General features: G+C 45.3%; 1 long non-coding RNA gene and 1 pseudogene across 1 annotated transcript in view; one reads left to right on the plus strand and one right to left on the minus strand.

Moving 5' to 3' along the window:
• Nucleotides 1-15,944, plus strand: part of LOC131746817 (uncharacterized) — a 420,909-nt gene that overhangs the window by 104,875 nt on the left and 300,090 nt on the right. The gene's annotated exons all lie outside the window — the stretch shown is intronic.
• On the minus strand, nucleotides 4,175-4,423 carry LOC131746815 (small ribosomal subunit protein eS27-like; annotated as a pseudogene).

The raw sequence follows: 15,944 nt of genomic DNA on the forward strand, positions 1-15,944 counted from the left end.
CAGGTAAGAGGGAAGCGACTTTCTGTCTGTGAAAGGACGCCTATCAAAAGATGTTACTAAGTGAAAGAAGTGACAGAGTCCCAGTTTTATGTATAGTAATGAAACATTTTGAACTGCCTAAACATCCAACAGAAAGGAATTAGTTAAATAAAGAACATACAAACATGTAAAAATATCAGTTGTTATAGAAGCCTGCTTATGACAGGTTGTGATTAAAGAAGACAGGTGAAACAACGGTGTTAAAGTTTTGCTGATTTTCAAGTCAAATACTATACATCGATATGTAGAAAAATGGAAGAGACAAACAGAAATGTTAAAAAGTAATGGATGATGGGATTGTGGATAACATCTTGTCTTGGTGCCTTTCTGGTGTAGTTTCCAAGTTTTCTGTTTTGAGCAGTAGTTTTAATTAACAAGAAAAAAAGATGCTGCAGACATGTTAAAGGGCTGTAAAGATTAGCATCTTCTGAAGTGCACTCGGAGGGAGATGAGCAGGTAGGAGCAGGAAGAGAGCTGCCCGCCGGGCCGCGTCACTGTCCCAGCACCAGTTTGGCATATGAACTCTAACCTTCAGCTTTCAAAGCTGGAGACATTATCAAAGGTAGGTCATTAGTTTAATGGCTTGGAGGTTAGTTCCGAAGTCTCTCATGGGCTGCTATGAATGATTAGTAACATCATTATTGCTTATACATTTGTGGGCCAGCCTAGTATTGCTTTATCAGCACTGACTCAGGCTTTTTATAGGTAAATGGCTCTCAACTTGGGGTTCCTTAGCCTCAAGAGGTGCACAGTGGTGGTAAGCTCTCCGAACTATACTTTATGTACATAAAAGTGTCAGGAAAATTATGCGTTTACCCTTACAATACTGTAGGGGCTGACAAAGCCTTATTTTAATTGCCTTGGCTTTTTTTTTTTTTCTTTTAATAGAATATACAATTTTCAGTTGATACATTGTAATGAATTGGTCATCAAAATGCTTTTTGATAAATATATACATTGGGAAAGTTGATTTTTTACTAAATTAATAAAAGTTGGGGTTTTAGCAAAGCCTTTCAAACCTGGAGTCAGATGTTTTCCCTGGCTCTAGGATTATTCTGATAGTTGTACTTGATATCCGGGCTCAGCCACACTACTTAGAGTTGTATTTTAACCCCTCTTGTGGATATGAACTTCAGCAACAACTTGATGTGATATTTCTGTAAGAGAAGAAACCATAGGGAAGAGCTCATCTGACTTAGCAAACATTCTCTATTTTTCAAATGGGCAACAGAAAGACTCACAAGGTCCTGATTACTGAGAGAAAGAGGCCGCCAGAACCCACATTTTCTGTTTCTTACTTTCTCACTTCTCCCTGGGCTCTGGGGTTATTTCCCTAGAAATAACAGGCATGCAGAAGGTGACAAACACTCATGCACACACATGGAAAAATCAAAAAGGGTTAGGGGGAGATGGAGAGGGAGGGAGGGAGAGACTTCTTGTATATAGCATGATCTCTCGTAATTCTTTCTAGACTTCTGTGAGGTTGTTGCTGTAATTAGTTCTTTTTAAACAGGAGAAGGGCTGAAGCACAGAGAAGTTAAGCAACTTGCTTAAAATCACACAGCTAGTCAGAGGCAAAGCCAGGATTTGAACTGGGGCAGACTGAATCCAGAGCCTTGGTCTTAACCCCTGTCAACAACATCACATTCCTATACCCTGAAAAAAGAAGTCAACCGGAAGCACTGTGAAAACAGCTCCTTAGTAAAGTGACTAATTCTGGCAGCTGGCCCAGAGAGGAGGTGGGAAACCTATTTAATTTTACTTCCATGACTGATACATATCTTAAAACTGAGTTTCTTGCTAGAAGATTTAAAAAATTTTAATTGTAAATGCTGAGGAATTAAAAAAAAATCAGCTAGCTGAAAATTCTGGCTGTTGTTCATCATCAAGCATATTATATTTTAAAGAAAGTACTTTTAGCCAATTTAGTCCCCGAATTACATTAGTAGAGCCTCAGTCCAGCCAATTGGGGTTTTAAAAACATTGTCTGCTCTTGGTCTATTCTGTAAGTGGCCAAAACAGAGAAAGAGTTTTCCATGTACTTCCTTTACTATTTTCTGAGTGTTCTTGAGTTATGTGAAAAGTGCTGTGATGTTTCATCTGTAGGAGATTTAGCACTGGAAATAGTATTTTGACAGCCCAGAAGAACCCTTCTAGGTGGAAGTATAGATTTATATCTCAGACTTCCAAGCAAAACTTTCAATAAATGAAAAGAAAAAAAATCAAACAGACAGTTTTAAAAGCGAAAATAGGATGGCTGGGTGGCTGGTTAGTGTATGTTTGTGTGTTGGGGGTTTGGGGGATGAGAAGGGCTGGTGGGCAGAGCCTGCTCTGTTGATTTCCTTGAGTCTTCATTTGGGACAGCCAGGTACATCAGTATTATACAGCATTAAAAAAATTGTATTGAAGGATAATTGATTTACAGTGTTGTGTTAATTTCTGCTGTATAGCAGAGTGATTTAGTTATATATATATATATTCTTTTTCATGTTCTTTTCCATGATGGTTTATCCCAGGATATTGAATATAGTTCCCGGTGCTCTACAGTAAGACCTTGTTCTTTATCCATCCTGTATATAATAGTTTGCTACAGCATTTTTTTTTTTAACTGAAGAAATGAAAGAGTTCCCAAGTGCAGCCAACAAAAAGCCTTCATCAAGTCAGTAGAACTTTTCAGTCAAAATGACAACAGCTTCTGGTCTGTCTCTTGCTGGAAATAGAAAATGTGTGGAAGGGGTTTCACCCTCTGGGCGCTGATCACAGAGTCCAATATCTTGTTATAATTTTGTAAAAGTCAGAGATCCAGCCACTTTCATGGTAAACATGGCCTTTCCAGCATCCGTAAATGGTACTTGACTCTTGTTGAAGGCGTTCTTATTGTCAGGCTCTGATCCTGTGAAAGCCCTTCCTGACAACATCTGTAAAGGGCTTGATGAATAAGGGCTGGATCCAGATGTGAGGGTGCAGCCTTTTCTGGGCTGGCTCCTCCGTGAGCCCTCCCATCCTCAGCCTGCTGCCTCCCCGTCCCATTTCTGTGAGCCCAAGATGGCAGTAAGGCGCAGCTCCGCCATCCCTCATCATCCTCTTGGTCAAGGCCATCAGTGTCCTCCACACTTAGGAGTTCAGCGGCCCTTTCTCATCCCTCATCTTACTTACTAACGTCAGCAGCATTCCCCCTCTTGCTGGGAAAACAACCACCACCCTCTCTTCATTTTCCCCCAGACCCACTGGATGTTTCTTTCTCTACTGACTAGATCCCTGTCACCTTTCCACCTCACATGCGGAACTGCTTCAGAACTCACACTTGGATCTCTTACGGTCTCGTTCATTAGGTGACCTCACTCTGTCCCGTGGCTTTAAATACCAGCTCTATCCATGACTTCCTCATTTATATTTCCAGTCTCTCCTATACTCGAAAATCTCCGTGTTGCCTGTCTGACATCAGTGAATATCTCATACTCATACAAACTGAGCATATCTGAAATAAAATTCTTTTTTTTGGGTACTAATCCCTAAAACCACTTCTTTCTGAGCCTTTATCGCCTCCATTTAAAGAGAAAACAAAAACAAAGTAAAACAAACAATCCTGGAACCATCTTCCTAGGTGTTGGCCATCATTCAAGGAATTTGACACACCTTTCCCTTTCTGACACAACTCATGTTTAATCCATCATCGAATTCTGTCTGTTCTACCTTCAAAAAAATATTAGGGGGAAAACATTTGCTTCCATGCTTTTGCCCTATTCTAGGTTTTCTCCACCTCGGCATCGTTGCTATTTGGGGTTGGATAATTCTTTGCTGTGGAGGCCGCTTCTGTGCATTGTAGGGCGTTTAGCAGCATCTCTGGCCTTTGCCCACTGATGACACATTCCTTCCCCTCCAGTTGTGACGACCAAGAGTATGTCCAGACGCTGACAACAGATCCCTTAGGGCAGCGTCGCTTCCAGGTGAGAGCCGCTGCTCCACCCCCAGCAACCCCATCTTTCACCTGGGTGATCGCACTGGCCTTACAGCTGGCTTCCTTACTGTCTCTCTTGGTCTCATATATTCTACCCAGTAGCCAGAGTGATCTTTTTTTTTAATCCTAAATGTGTTTCTTGGGATGGTTTCCCATTCATCTTGATTCAGGGTGCTTTCAGTGCTGCTTCTGTCTGAAGGAGCATCCTTCTGTAAGCCTTGCTTTTCCTCCTGTAGAGGCTGGCAGAGGACAATAGAACAGCCAACACAGAAATCTACTATTTGTGCATGGCTAAAGACAGTGGTGATTTGATAGCATCCTGGGCATTTCACATCCACGAAATAGGAATTGGGGCTCTGCACCAGACACTTCTGCTGTTTCCTCTTCTCCTGGAGAGGGTTGAAGGAGATCCTTTGTGAGAGGCATGTTCTCATGGGGAGGTCATCACCCCCGAAAAGGAGAATCATCTTTTTTTTATACAATTGTTTTTTGTTGTGGACTTTTTTTTTTTTTTTTGCGGTACGCGGGCCTCTCACTGTTGTGGCCTCTCCCGCTGCGGAGCACAGGCTGCGGACGCGCAGGCTCAGCGGCCGCGGCTCACGGGCCCAGCCGCTCCGCGGCACGTGGGATCTTCCCGGATCGGCGCACGAACCCGTGTCCCCCGCATCGGCAGGCGGACTCTCAACCACTGCGCCACCGGGGAAGCCCAATGTGGACCATTTTAAAAGTCTTTATTGAATTTGTTACAATATTGCTTCTGTTTTATGTTTTGGTTTTTTGGCTGCGAGGCATGTGGGATCTTAGCTCCCCGACCAGGGATCAAACCCGCACCCCCTGCACTGGAAGGCAAAGTCTTAACCACTGGGCCACCAGGGAAGTCCCAAGAATGATCTTTTAAAAAAAACCATTCGGATGATTTCACTCTTGTTGGCGATGTGCCCTCAGGGGGCAGGATGAGAGAAGGGTGTCTGGGGGACAACGTCGACTGTCACACCCTGCAGTCTGCCCGCGTCCGAGCTCTTCTCATCTACACTCTTCCCAGGCTGCCCTGGGCTGATGATGGAGCACGGCCAGGGCATCGGAGCCGGGCTGTCGCTGGCTCACACGTGTGATGCTTTGGAATTCCCCAGAGCTCTATTCCAGTTTGACCAATCTTCCTTCCTCCCCTTCCTCCTTTCTCAGGTGCCAGACTTACATCGTGTTTTTAGGTCTGTCCTAACCTACTCTGTCTCCCTAGCAAGCCTTCTCCCCCTTTATCTTCCTCAGCTGTTTTCTCTAATAAACCTCCCTGAAGGTCTAATTCCATCCTGGCCTCTGCTCCTCAGACAATCCCAAAACTCCCCTGCTTAGGACTTTCTGGTGACTTTTCTTCCTCACTCAGAACGAATCCCACAGTGCTTGTGGCGGGTCACAAGGCCCCGTGCCTCGCTGATGCCTTTCCTGCTGATCTCAGCTCCTGCGGCTCCACGCCTGTTCACTTTGTTCTGACTGCAGTGCTTGTGTTGCTATTTCTTAAACACACCAGGCTCCTTCTTGCCTTGGTCATTTTAGCATCTATTCCCTCCCCCTGGAATTCTGTTCCCCTGTATATTCATTTGGTGAACTTACCTGAAGTCTTGGGTTAAATATCACCTCCTTAATGAGGCCCATCCTGATCACACACTTTAGAACTGCCCCCCAGCTCCCATTTCGCCAGCACCTCAGTGTTGTTGCCTTGTGCTTTTCTTCATTGCATTGATCACTTTCACTCTATTCTATTCTATTACATTACATCTGTTTTGTTCTCTGATACATTTCGAGTACCTAGAACAGTGCCAGCAGAACAGATAATCAATAAATATTTGTTAAATGAAGAAACTGACTTAGACTCTAATTCCTTATTTGTATGTTTCCCTCATTAAACGAAGACCTTTTTTTCTATTTATTTATTTCAATTAAATTTTTTTTTATTGAATTATAGTTGATTTACAATACTATATTAGTTTCAGGTGTAAAAAATAGTGACCCGGTATATTTATACATTATACCCCATTTAAAGTTACTACAACATAGGCTATATTTCCCTGTGCTGTATAATATATCCTTGTTGCTTATTTATTTTGTACATACTGTTTTGTACCTCTTAATCCCCTACCCCTATCTTGCCCCTTCACCCTTCACTCTACCCACAGAAACAGACTCTATCTGAGTCTGTTTCTGTTTTGTTATATACATTCATTTGTTTTATTTTTTAGATTCCACATATAAGTGATAGTATACAGTATTTGTCTTTCTCTGTCTGACTTACTTCACTAAGCATAATACTTTCTAGGTCCATCCACATTGTTATAAATGGCAGAATTTCATTCTTTTTTTATGGCTGAACAATATTCCATTATATGTATATTATAATACTTATACATTTACCACACCTTCTTTATCCATTCATCTGTTGATGGACACTTAGGTTGCTTCGTATCTTGGATATTGTAAATAATGTAAATAGTTTGACTTAATCAGAATCGAATACTTTATTTGTATATGTTTCCCTCACTAAACAAAGACCTTCTTGAAGACCACAACCTTTGCATTCTTGATACAGCTAGACAGCATATTAGGTTCTCTGTACGTGTTTGTTGAAATAAATTGCTTTAATACCTATTAAGATGGTATTGGGGATACTAACCCATAGGGTTGTTTTTAAGATTTAGTGGCACACTGTATAAATTGCCATCATCTGGCTCAATAAATGTTAGTTGTAAATAATATAACAGGGGAAAAAATCACTAGCACTGTCTAGTAAGCAATTGCTTGATTTTTAAAAATAAATTTATTTATTTTTGGCTGCCTTGGGTCTTCGTTGCTATGCGCCAGCTTTCTTCTAGTTGCGGCGAGTGGGGGCTACTCTTCGTTGCGGTGCGCGGGCTTTTCATTGCAGTGGCTTCTCTTGTTGTGGAGCATGGGCTCTAGGCGCACGGGCTTCAGTAATTGTGGCTTGTGGGCTCAGTAGTTGTGGCTTGCGGGCTCTAGAGCTCAGGCTCAGCAGTTGTGGCGCACGGGCTTAGTTGCTCTGCAACATGTGGTATCTTCCTGGGCCAGGGATCGAACCCGTGTCCCCTGCCTTGGTAGGCAGATTCTTAACCACTGTGCCACCAGGGAAGCCCAATAGCTCAATTTTTAAGCTACCTGTATTGCAATTATGTTTTAGTTTTTTGTTTGTTCATTTGTTCTTTTACTACTAATTAGTAATTCTACTGGTGTGTACATCAGAGTGTCCATTCCTCAATCCTCAGTTTATTACATTTAATCGATAAACTAGTGAAACAAAGAATAAATGGTAGTTGTTAAAAAGTGCTGTTTCATAGGAAAAGAAACAGTAATTTGTGTGGGAGCTTAGAGAATGAAGCACTCACTTCCAGCTTTGGGAGAGAGTGCAAGTGTGAATCTGAAGATTTTTTTCAAGAAGCAGCATTTGAACTGAGATCCAGGGAGGAGGAAGTCTGTGCTCACTTTTTCCACGATCTTTTTCTTTCTTCTGAGGGAAGGGATGCAGATTCGATCAGCTGCTGACCACGGGTCATGGATTGTCTCACATTTCCTGGTGGGTCTGGTCCCAGAATACTAAAGTAGGTCAAGTGCATGAAGCGGCATTCTCCATCCTTTCCTGCTTTCATCTATCTGAGATTCTGTGGGTCTGGACATCTTATTCTCCTTCACCTCTATCTTATCCTGCCTCCAAAAGATGCGTAGGCTGAATGGATAGTGTTCCTCAGAGGATGTCATATATTTTTAAAATTTTTATTGAAATACAGTTTATTTACCATGTTGTGTTAGTTTCAGGTGCACAGCAAATTGAATCAGTTATACATACATACATACATAAATATTTTTCTTTACATTCTCTTCCATTATAGGTTATTACAAGATAGTGAGTAAAGTTCCCTGTGCTACACAACAGGTCGCTGTTGGCCATCCACTCCATATATAGTAGTGTGCTTATTCTAATCCCAAACTCTCAATTTATTCCTCCACCAGGCTGCCATATTTCTTGAGTCTCTTCCTCTCAAGAATCTCTGCTTCCTGCTCACCACATCCTCATTTCAGATTGACTGACCTATGGTAAGATCCAGCCGTGGTCCTAAAGCAGAGTAAAAGTCTGTATCAGTTCTCTAGGGCCACCATAACAAAGTACTGCACACTGGGTGGCTTAAACAACAGAAGCCTGCTTTTTTTTTTTTTTTTTTTTGAGGTACGCGGGCCTCTCACTGTTGTGGCCTCTCCCGTTGCGGAGCACAGGCTCCGGACGCGCAGGCGCAGCGGCCACGGCTCACGGGCCCAGCCGCTCCGCGGCACGTGGGATCCTCCCGGACCGGGGCACGAACCCGCGTCGCCTGCGTCGGCAGGCGGACCCTCAACCACTGCGCCACCAGGGAAGCCCCAAACCTGCTTTCTTATAGTCCTGGAGGCTGGAAGTCTGAGCTCAAGGTGCCTGAAGGGTTGGTTTCATCTTTGGCTTGTAGATGGTTGTCTTCTCCTTGTGTCTTCACATCATCTTCCCTCCGTCCATGTCTGTGGCCAAATTTCCTCTTCTTACAAGGGTAGCACTTATGTTGGGTTAGGGCCCACTCTGGCAACCTCATTTTAACTCCATTACCTCTTTGAAGACTCTGTCTCCAAATATAGTCACATTCTGATGAGTTGGGACTTCAGCACATGAAGTTTCAGGGGCACAATTTATCCCATAACAAAGTCCTATTTAGAGCTTGAATCTAAGCTGGTGTCCCAGTCTGGTTTCCCAGAAGCTGAGAGTAAGGTTGTACTTTGAGCTCCTACCTGTCACTGTCTCTGTGTGCATCTCTCTGTGGAGCCCTCTGTGACGCAGAAGTGACTTATGTGTAGCTGGTTCCACTGTCCAAGTACCACCTGTCTTTGCTCCTCCCCCCTCCCCAAACACTGATGTCGCCTTTGGAAGGTGCTGTGATTCGAGCACCTGGAGCTGGCGGAAAGCAGCTGAGCCCGGGAGGTCAATGTTACCTTCACGGCTGAGACGAAGGGGAGGGACCTGGGGCATTTGCCTCGTGCAAAACCCAAGGGGGCCGAGACACTCCGTGATCAGGGTAATATCTTAGCGCGGTGTTTGAAAACTCAGAAGAGTGCAGAGAAAACTGCGACAAACACAACATCAAACGTTTGAACTAAGACACAGGGTCCGTGACGGTCCTTCAGTGGCTTTCAGTCAGCTGTCCTTACCTGCCGAGAGCCTGTCTTTCTGGATTAAAATCTTGCTGTCCCTTCAAGTGTCTCTTATAGGACATGGTGTTTAGATCTCTCCACAGTCTGCCATTTATTCATTCAACAAAACCACTTGTTTATTGAGTATCTACTAAGAGCCATACAGAATAGGAATTAAATGTTTGTCAAATTAACGAACAAGCAAAAACCTAATTACAGTTGTTTTGAAGACACCCCCAGGGACACTCTACTCTGGTACCCAGAAGAAACATTGACAAACTGGTAGGTGTCAGGGGCTGTATTGCGTGATGAAGGACACTTAAAATAGGTTTTTCATTTATTAAACCAACAAATATTTAGTATCTACTAGTGCAGGACACTGCATGTCAGTTAAGCATTTTAAAATTTTAATAGACAGAAGGATCTAGAAACTCAAAGTACAAGTTGTCGGTATGTATAAGAGCATCCATTTCATGGAGGAATGTGTCTTTGGTGAATTACTCTAAAGAAAATATTTACTGGCTGCGTATCACAGCATTCCTCCAGCTGGGCATCAGCAGTAACTAGAGAAGGAGTGGGCAGAGATAGCAGAGACATTTCTTCTCTGTTAGTCATGACAAATGAGAAAAATAAACCGAATTGGCAAAAAGTACAGACTCAGAGCAGTGATGAATAGTTCAGAGAAGAAGATTCGCATTTGGATATGAAATTCTGAGCCTGCCAAGCTCATAGGAAATCTGCAGTTTGCTATCAGTTAATCTCTACTGTTTAAAGTTTTAGGGAGGGAAGGAAGCAAATTGCGTCCCTTGTTCATAAAACCGAATGACCACTTTCAACCCCCAAAAGGGGAGTATTTGGCAGATGATGCTTAAAGTAATTTCCTGGAGTGCTATGGAGCCAGTGCTGACATAGAGGTAGCTACAGGTCCCTCTTTGTGGGAAGGGGATGCTATGGGGAAGAAGAGAATTGCCCTTCTCTCCTGGGATAAGGGGATGAAAGGGATGGGGTCAGGAAGACAAACAGGCCAACCCAGACAACAGGCCGGAAATGAGGTGTAGTAAACGGTGTTCTAAGGACACCGCACAGAGCAGTGGTGCGGATGTGGACCCACTGAACTGAAGTGACAACTGAGCTAACGCTGACGGCGCATCGGCGGTGTGCGAGGCGGCATCCTGGAATGCTCCGGGGGTTCCGGGGTGGGCAGGGCACCGTCTCTGCCCCTGAGATGCTGATGATAAATGGGGAAGAGAAGGACATTCGTGAATCATTTTAATACAAAACAAACGCTGGTACACATACTAATATAAATATATAAAATATGTTATCTGTGGACTGTAAAAATAAAACACATGTGTATGATTTTAAGTATATATATATATATATGCGCATATATATAAATTTTAAAGTGTTAAATAGCCACGTGGGAACTTGACACTTGTTTTCCTCCTTCTCTGGAAACTGAAGTTGTTCCAAGCTAGTGCACGGCACAGAAAAGAGACACAGTGATGTCCTCAAGGAGCAGCTGGCATAACTCACCTAGGCTGAATCCACAGGGCAGTACTATGTCCGGGCCCACTTCTCAAAAGGATGCTGTGAAGCAGTCCTCTTGTGATCAGGCGAGATCAAAACACCAGTGAGACGGTCCCGGGGAGTTCTCCCACTGTGACCCCCAAGCCACGCGTTCTGCTGGGTCACGGACTTGCCGACTGCCCAGCCTTGGTTTGGATGAATCACAGGATGGCTGACTTCGGTGCTTCGTGGAGACCAGGCTGGGGGCCAGCAGTGCTGATGCTCTGCATTTCTGATGGCAGCCCCTCGTCCGTCAGCCTCGGCAGCGTGAGTGCTGGGGGTCGAGTCTCTTACTGGCTGAGGTGGACAGGAAGGTTTGGCCTTGTGTCAAGGTCCTTGTTTCTCTGGCTCTTGTTCCCGAAAACATGTCTTCCGCAGGGACACTGGCAGGAGAAACGAACTGTCCTCGGCATCCTATACACTCTACTTTGTCAGAACAACAAACACAGCTCGATACATCGGGGGCTTATCTTTTAACCTCTCTGGTGTCTCTGGCTTTAACACAACTGACCTGGGGCTCCAGGCTCCAGACTAATGGGCAGATCTACTCCCAAGACACTGTGCCCAGTGTCAATGCTGGCAAAGATGAGGGGGTGGGTGATGCAGATCTAGCTGGTCAGATCAGTCTTTGGAGGGAAGAGAGTCAAAGACCATGTCAGCGCCGATGTGACTGATTTTTAATAAACGCTTGGACAAGTCAGCTCAGTTTTAGAGAGTTGAACCCACTGGGCCTGGAACTGTAGGCAGTGGGTGCCTCGTGAGGCAGGTCTTGGGTGTGGAAACACAGATGGACCTTTAAGGCCCAGAGCCCTGTGGGGGAGCATCGTTTGTGCTGCTCCACGACATGAAACGAGAAAGCTGCACATGAGCCATCCTGCTTGGAAGTCCCTGTGCCTTGGGACTTCCTAGGGTGCTTTTGCATCGTTTGAGGGAAATGGTAGTGTTCCCAAGGACAGCCAAGGACACCCAGCATGTGCCAGATAGCTTCTAATTTCTCCAGCCAATGTGGATTTTCTAACTAAGTGAGTAATTTCTGTTGGCACGAATAAAGGAATGACCAGATATTCTAGGAGATGTTTCTTGCTCTTTCTTTTAACTCTCTCGCCTCTGCCTTATTTCTTGAAGCTTATTGGATAAGGAACCAAGTTGGTCACCATCCTTTATAATAACAGTACCTGTGCACAGTGAATAATACCTGTACAGTGTACGCAGAGCCCATGGGGACGCAGGACTCCAAATAGCTCTCCTCTTTTTCTTTTTTTTTTTTTTTTTTTTTTTTTTTGCGGTACGCGGGCCTCTCACTGTTGTGGCCTCTCCCGCTGAGGAGCACAGGCTCCGGACACACAGGCTCAGGGGCCACGGCTCACGGGCCCGGCCGCTCCGCGGCACGTGGGATCTTCCCGGACCGGGGCACGAACCCGCGTCCCCGGCATCGGCAGGCGGACTCTCAACCACTGCGCCACCAGGGAAGCCCCAGCTCTCCTCTTGAGGTTAAGAAAGGGACTTGCCACAGATGCCTGCTGTAGTCTGTTCAGGGGAGAGTCATCATGATGAAGAACAGTTTGGAAAGCAACCAATGTGAGGACAAATTGGCGGTATTGAGGCTGTTTATCCTAGGGAACTGGTAACACAGCAGCCGTCTCTAGGTGAAGGATGGCGTTACATTATTCCAGGACCAGCTTTTCAGCAGATTGAGCTGTTCACAAAAGATCAGGCTCGCATAGAGCGCGCAGAGCCTCCCCGTCACTGGAAATATTACAGTTAAGGCGAGAGCACGTGCCAAGGGGTATCGGGCTGCAGAGAAGATTGCACTCATTGGCCCCGGATGAGTTCCTGGCACTTCAGGAAGAAAAGGGAGGCCCACAGCCCATGCTCTCGTCCTCCACTAGGCCCTCGATCCCCTGGGGTCTGTCCGGGGTTCATGGAATTGCAGCAGTCAGCCGCGGCTGTCTCCCAGGGATTGATCTGACCCTGACGACCCCTTTAGACCAGGAGATGGGCACTAAGTAAACTCACACAAGGAGTTAAAGGCGCCTCCTTGAGTGCTGTTTGAAGTCAGACCTTTGAAGCAGTCTTTCTTCTCCCTGTTTTCCCCCCTCATCTAAACACGTTCTGTCAGGAGTGCTCTCCCGCCGTAGTTACCCCGTCACTGCTGCTCGGGCTGCTTTTACTAACAGGGGAGCAAAGCTTGCAGGGGACATGCATGACGGGCATTTCTAAAGAGGGCTGAGGGGGCTCTTTATCTCGGAGCTGCAGTGACGGCAGCCCCTAGCATGATCCTCCGGCAGCCCCGATGCTGCCTCTAATGTCGTACCAAGACGAGAGGTTACCAGCTCAAAGGGAAGCCTCTGAACGCGAGCTCCTAGGCACCCCTGTGCCACTTCACAGTGCTGCTTTGTGTGATGGACAGAGGCCCCTGCCAGATTCAGGTTTCCATCCTTGTTAATTGATGACTCTGAGAGCCACCAGCCTGTTTTTCTGGATCAACAGCCAGGTTGATTATTGGAAGCCATTTTCACAGGAGCGAACAGTGCGGCGTCCTTGGCGGCCAGGGCGAGACACCCTGCAGGGTGTGCGGCGCTCGTGGTCCGCTTAATTTGAGGGGGGGGCAGTTTTCATCATAGTTCAATGAAGCACGGGGGCTTCAAAGGGCGTTCCTGCACCAGTCTGCAGAGGTGCTCACTGAGACAGAGCCGGAGCTCGCGCCTTCAGGAGACAGTGTCCTTGTGGCATCGAATCTGAATGGGAAGATAAGAATCATAGTGTTCAGAACTCTTGTGCATGACTGATTTTTGCCTTTTGCCCTTGCCGTTGCAGACACAGCCGTCAAACGGGCTCAGGACCCCTCAGTTAGGGGGCGGGCAACCCAGCCTGCTCGATTCTTCATACTCTGAACAACACTGGGTCCCTTTAGGGTTGACATGGTTTCCAGCCCATTCAATACCAGGTTCCACCCTATCCCGGGGCATCTGTACGTAAATCTCTTCGTTCCTTCCTATGGTGGAGCTCAGTGATTGAGGATCATCTGTACGGGGGAAGAAAAGCACCAATTACATCCTTTCTTCCATTTCTGAGAATCACACCAAAGCAAGGAAATAACCTGGAAACGGCTAGTTGTTTCTGAACTCTAGAATATAGGTGTAAATCGAATAGTGTATGTGGCACACATTAATTTGTTCCAGCACAGTCTGATGCTTTGGGTTTAAACACAAAGCCCGAAGCTTCGTCCCCGCTCTTCACGTGCGGGGATGGTGGGTGGAAGCGGTGCTCCCTGCGATGAGGTCAGCTCTCTCCTCCACAGCCTCCCCTTCCTTCTGGCAAAGGCCGACGCAGCTATTGAATATATCACCATCATCATCATCATCATCATCGCAGCCTGTCTCCATGGTGATTTACTTTGACAAACAGGGAATTCCCTAGTGGTCCAGTGGTGAAGATTTGGGGCTTTCACTAGCACGGGCTGGGTTCGATCCCTGGTCAGGGAACTAAGATCCCGCATACCACACATTGCGGCCAAAAAAAAGGATAATCTGACAAACAGTACTTCACCTTTTCTGTGCTGGACTCTGCCTAGGAATACAAAGACAAATAAAACTTCTAGGAGAGCTACATATATAGATAACCATTGTGTACAAGAAAGTGCTGCGGCAGAGAGTACAAGCTCTCAGGGCAAAGAGAAGGGAACGTTGGATTCGGAGCAGTGAGGGTCACTAACGGCTTGTTGAGAAGGTGAAACACGGCGCATTTGGAAGAACTGTTCCTTAGGCCTAAAAAAATACGGCGAGGCAGGTGAAAGCTTATCTTTGGACTCCAGCTTTTCTATCTGTACTCTTATATTCCGGACTCTTTTGGGGGCTAATGGCAGTAAACAAACTCAGTTTCGTGTAAGCTAAAAAAAGGGATCCATGCATTGGCCTCACAAAAAGTGCAAGATGCAGATTTCAAGCGTGACTGTCTCTGAGGTCTTGTCAGGGCTTGGTCTCTCTTCTTGCTGGCTTTTTCACGGAGATCCTTCACACATGGTGATACGGAGACCACCGCACCGGTGACTCAGGGCTATGGTCTACCTTCTCAACAACCTTAGTGAAAGGGTACCTCTTCCCCCACAGTCACACGAGAGTTCCGGAATGGTGTTTCTTTGGCTGGCTTGGTTTAAATGCCCACCACACCTGTGCTAATCACTGTGGCCGGGGAGACGGACACCTCTGATGGTCTTGCTCCTGGTCCACCCAAACCACATGGCAGCGAGTGGGGAGGGGTGTTCCTTAAGGCAAACTAAAGTGCGCTTACAAGAAGATGGTGGATGGACGGCAGGCAGACCCAGCAGATGCCCACAGTTCCTTTTCAGTCCTGATTCTACTCGAAGTTTCCCTCCACTTTCCCTGAGGACCTCAGGATAGGATTGACATATTTAGCAAAATACAGGCCATCTAGGCAAATTTGAATTTCTAATAAGCAACGAATAATTTTTCGGTGTATGTCCCAAGGTGGTTGTTTATCTGAAACTTAAATATAACTGGGTGGGCATCTTACATTTCATCTGGAATCATGCCTTAGCACTTCTCAGAAAAAACCATTGAAACACTGAAGTCTAAGAAGTTCTTAATAGCTTAAAATACTACTTAATGTGAGTTTTTGTTGCTGTTGTTTTTTCTTAGACAAGATTTGAACTGGCGTTGGTTCAGCTGAAGCAGTGGTTGTCAACTTTGCCTGCACACCGGAATCTTCCAAGGAGTTTTAAAAATACTTAAAACAAAAATTACTGGGTCCCTCCTTATATGTACTGAATCAGAATATCTGAGCTGGGGGCTTAGAATGTTTCAAGCCTCCCTAGGAGACTTCCGTGTACGGCCAGGATTGAAAAGCATGGAGCAAAAGTGTTAATTCTTTTTTTTTTTTTAAATTTATTAATTTATTTTTAAATTTGTATTGGGAGTAGAGTTGATGTACAATGTTGTGTTAGTTTCTGCTGTACAGCAAAGGGAGTCAGTTATACATGTATCAACTCTTTTTTAAGATTCTTTCCCCATATGGGTCATTACAGAGTATTGAGCAGAGTTCCCTGTGCTACACAGCAGGTCCTTACTAGTTATCTATTTCATGTATAGTAGTGTGTATATGTCAATCTCGGCATTAATTCTTTGAAGATGATTTCTGCAGTAGAAAA

Source organism: Kogia breviceps, chromosome 19, assembly GCF_026419965.1.
Source record: "Kogia breviceps isolate mKogBre1 chromosome 19, mKogBre1 haplotype 1, whole genome shotgun sequence".
In the NCBI taxonomy this organism is placed as follows: domain Eukaryota; kingdom Metazoa; phylum Chordata; class Mammalia; order Artiodactyla; family Physeteridae; genus Kogia; species Kogia breviceps.